This window comes from Microtus oregoni, unplaced genomic scaffold, assembly GCF_018167655.1.
Source record: "Microtus oregoni isolate MIOR12 unplaced genomic scaffold, Mior012 000060F_011, whole genome shotgun sequence".
Lineage (NCBI taxonomy): Eukaryota > Metazoa > Chordata > Mammalia > Rodentia > Cricetidae > Microtus > Microtus oregoni.
Genome location: NW_024543846.1, coordinates 1 through 5,000, shown reverse-complemented (window position 1 = coordinate 5,000; position 5,000 = coordinate 1).

The following is a 5,000-nucleotide window of genomic DNA, read 5'->3' as shown; positions in this document are numbered from 1 at the left end:
AATCCAGGAGCCCGAGAGCCATGGCAAAAACACAAATGCACATAAGATAAAAATAAATAAATTTTTTAAACGTGGGGGGGGGGAGACAGAATATAAGAACAAACTGAGAAACAAGGAAAGATAGTGTTGGCTGGCCGGCTGGCTGGCTTTCAGTTCCCTGACAGAAATAAGCACATTATGGAGGAACCACAAAGTTGTTACACTATGTGGGTGTGATGAGGAGAGATTGTGAGTGTCCTGTCAGAACAAAGTTAGTCCCATAGTTGATGAAATTCATTATCCCAAAAATTCAGCAGAATATATCCCAAGTTTGCAAATGTGTGATCAGCTTGTGACAGGTTGGGCTGGAGATGCTGAGAACTGGGGAGCCCTCAATGCAAGACCAGATACTCGTTCCCATGAAGAGGGAGGGAGGGAGGGAGGGAGGGAGGGAGGGAGGGAGGGAGGGATCATTCATTCATTCATTCCTATACTCAAGTTTAAGAAAAGATGAGTGGCTATGGAGAGACCACTCACAGATATGAAAAATCATTTCCTAAAAATCAAATTTCTCAGTCACTATGCAACTGCTATGGTGCTTCTCCTAGATAGAACAAAACACACACACACACACACACACACACACACACACACACACACACACACACACAAAGGTGAACCAGGGAAAAGCTTTCTAAGCCTTTAAGGATGCACCGTGACTTCAGAGACCTCAGGGAGTATAGGGATGGGTGCTTGATGCTTCAGACTCATGTCATTGAAGGACATAACATAGTCTGGATTCACAGAGATTCACAACACAGAGCCATTGTCACTTACCCAGAGCTAACAAGAAATTGCAGTCTCAGCCGGGCTGTGGTGTGTGCATGCCTTTAATCACAGCACACACACAGATCTCTGTGAATTCAAAGATGGCCTGATTTACAGAGTGAGTTTTAGGACAGCCCAAGATACACAAAGAAACCCTTTCTTGAAAAACAAAACAAAACAGCAAAAGAAAGAAAGAAAGAAATGGAAAAAGAAAAAAAAAAGGCAGTCTCTTCCCACTCTCTCATCCATTGGCTCTTAAAGAGCTCTCAAGCTGAACTGGAGACCAGGGTGTCATTCATAACTGGGAAGCTAGAAACCTTAGGGGATCACAGGAGTCAGACTGACTGCAGCACTTGATGCCTCAACCCTGTTAATGGCTGTGATATAAGGTATGGTAAAATATGGGCTTTGGGCCTTTCGGCCGCGGTAGTCATCTTTCAGTAACTCGCCAAAATGACAAACACAAAGGGAAAGAGGAGGGGCACTCGCTATATGTTCTCTAGGCCCTTTAGGAAACATGGAGTTGATCCTTTGGCCACGAATCTACAAGAAGGGCGATATTATAGACATCAAGGGAATGGGCACTGTTCAAAAAGGAATGCCCCATAAATGTTACCACGGCAAAACCAGAAGAGTCTACAATGTCACCCAGCATGCTGTGGGCATCATTGTAAACAAGCGAGTTAAGGGCAAGATTCTTGCCAAGAGAATTAATGTGCGGATTGAACACATCAAGCACTCGAAGAGCAGAGACAGCTTTCTGAAGCGGGTGAAGGAGAACGACCAGAAGGAAAAGGAAGACAAAGAGAAGGGCACCTGGGTTCAGCTCAAGCGAACCCAGAGAAGCACACTTCGCGAGGACTAACGGGAAGGAGCCTGAGCTGCTGGAGCCCATTCCCTACGAATTCATGGCCTGATGTACAAAAAGAAATAACACACCTGGACTATTAAAAAACAAAATACGGGCTTTGGCAGAGCGCTATTCCCCCTTCTCTATTATTATTGCTACACAACGAAAAGGACCGGGGGGGGGGGGGGGGGGGGTGATGTGCAGTGCTGGTATTGAAATCTCACTGACTCCTTCCGCACTCCTTGTCAATTCCCGACTTTGTCAAATCAACTATCGTGAATCTTTGATGTGGGTTGGCCCTTTAGGAACTCAGAGAAACAAGACAGACCTATTTCATTCCAGAAACCTCCCAGTTCCTGAGCCCTAGCCCTGGAAGTCTCAAAGCCATCACATCCAGAAATCTCTCTAGTTAGTCCCTGCTAGTGGTGAACTCACTTCGTCTTCCCCAGGACCACTAATTATTTCTCCGTGTTTTCCTCTGAGATCTGAGGTCAGCTTTCTTCTTCCTCCCTCTGGCCTCTCCATGATCTCCATTCTCTAGACAACATGTCTAGAACTGAGTCTTATAGGCACCGAGAGAGTGTATCTTGAGGGCACTTGGCGTTTCTAGGACACGAGTGACATCACAAAATTCCGAGAGCTCTCCGGGATACCGTAGAATTTCCAGAGAAGGGACTGCTGATGTCGTGAGGCACGGCCTTTACCTCCTTGCTAATATTTCTCCCCGAACTGACCAACCGACCGACTGACCGGAAACCTGAGGTTTCCTTTCCAGGAGTCTCTCCTGCGACACAGAGGGAGCCATTCAGGATTTCCTCCTTCCAAAACCAGAAATTTCTCTCTGCTTCATTAAAATCTTTTCACTACTTCCTTCACCCATGGGGAGTTAGTTAGTTGAACACTCACTTTTTTCATGAATGTCCCTTCCTCCCTCTCCGGAACATCTCATATTACTGATTCATACTCAGTAAATCAGTAATATGAGAAATTAGGCCAGGAGGACACGGAAGATGAGGGTTGAGTCCTCTGAAGTGAACAAGCACTTAGGGAAGGCTAAACTTAAGGGAATTTGACTCTGAGCGGCAAGACATGAATAGCTGCTGCCAAGGCACAGATGCAGGCATCGGGCTGAGGCACCAACTGGGCCCTTGGCATCCTCCTGCATCATCAGAGCTGTGTGAGAAACTCAGACCAAAGGAGGGCCGTGTTCAAAGGGAGAGGGCATTTTCTATGGATGGCTGCCAGCTATCTCTTGGCTTCTGTAAGTACAGGAACTCAACAAAGACAGAGACATGCCAGACAGGAGGTTTTGGTAAAAATCTGAACTGACCTGAATAGAAACTGGCTATTACGTATTAGTGTTTTCAGAGTTATGTCTGAGGAACAAAATACTTAAATAAAATAAAATCAAATCCTTAAAAAACATCCAGGTGTCCTCTGAGGGGGCATGGAAAACAAAACAAAACAAAAAGATAAGAGGGATTTTAGTTGTTCCAAAAACCCTCAGAGCCGGGCGGTGGTGGCGCACGCCTTTATTTTTTTTTTTTTTTTTTTTTTTTTTAATGTGGCTGGAGAGACAGCCGTGGGTGCTGGGAACCGAACTCTTTATATTTATGGTTGTGAGCCTAGCCTTTAACGGCTGAGCCATCTCTCCAGCCCTGGCGCACGCCTTTAATCCCAGCACTTGGGAGGCAGAGGCAGGTGGATCTCTGTGAGTTCGAGGCCAGCCTGGTCTAGAAGAGCTAGTGCCAGGACAGGCTCCAAAGCTACAGAGAAACCCTGTCTCGAAAAATCAAAAAAAAAAAAAAAAAAAAAAACCCTCAGGAACAAAACTTCCCCAGGAGAATAGCAAGAGTTCATTGGGAAACTGTCTGTCTCCTGTTGCATCATTTCAAGTTTTTCTAACTTGAGACTGGATGGTGTCAGCTGTAAGATTTTCATCTTTTACGCTCACAGTGAGATTCTAGCCTTTTTTCTTTTTTTATTGAGAGATGGACACATGTTCCCTCCCTCTAGTTCTATTGGCTGTACAGCTTTGACCAAGAAAGAGGGTTGGATTTCATCAAAGAATTTCTCTCCATTTTATATTTCACCCACTTTTGATTGCTATTAAGTGCAATCTAGCTGGTTTGTGGTGTTTCAGGAACACTTTCCTTATTCTTCTGGGTTTTGTGTGTGTGTGTGTGTGTGTGTGTGTGTGTGTGTGTGTGTGTGTGTGTGTGTTTGGTTTTGTGAGGACAGGGTTTATCTAGGAACAGTCCTGGAATGTCCTTGGTAGGTGAGGCTGGCCTTGAACTCCCCCTGCCTCTCTGTCATTTCTTCCTACTTGGTGTGTGTTTGGTTGCTGTTTTGAGTTTTCAGATCTCCTGAAAAAAAGATCAAGATCATTTCTTTCCTAAACTCTGTGTCCTTGGGACACAAGCATTAAAGGGTGTGGCTACAGCTCCACTGGACCTCTTTGATATGGATATCTGCAGCCTTTCCTGTTGGAGTTGGGAAATTGAAAGTTGTTGACTTGAATTCACTCATTGCAAAAAAAAAAAAAAAAACCACCCTTATTTATTTTATTATTTCACATTTTAACTTGATTTTTTTTTTCTTTTTTTGAGACAGGAATTGGCTTTTTATTTATGCTCCAGACAATCTATCTCACTACATGGCCCAGGACTTCTTTCTGAACGCTTCCATGATAGTAGTCAGCTGCCCAAAATATACTGCTGCTGCTGCAATTTTAGAAAAAAATTAAATAAAAATAAATAACCTGAGATAAACAAAGAAAAAAAGGAAAGCACCTATTTTTCCTTCCTTCCTTCCTTCCTTCCTTCCTTCCTTCCTTCCTGTTTTCTTCTTTTATTATTTTTTATTTTTGGTTTCTCTGTATAATACCTTTAACTCACTATATAAACCAGGCTGTCATCTTGGTGACATTATGGTTTTGTTTTTTCTTATTTCTGGTCTGAAAATTGACAAATTGACATTTCTTCTCCCTCTCTCTTTCTCATTTAATTCATGTTTTATTTTATGTATTTATTTATTCATTTATTTATTTATTTTTGTTTGTGTTTTGGTTTTGATTTTCAAGGCATGGTTTCTCTGTTGTCTTAGAACTAGCTCTTGTCGACCAGGCTGTCCTCAAACTCCCAGAGATCCAACTGCCCTCTCTGCCAGATATGGAACCAGTCATCTTGGTTAGTTCAAAAGCCACCCCATAAACACATGTGCGCGTGTTTATGACATGAACACGTGAGACATGAACACGTGAGAAACAGGAAGGAACGAGGAGTGGTGTCCACTCTCTCATTAAATGCAGGCCTGCCTGCAGTGATTGAAAGAATCAGAAATG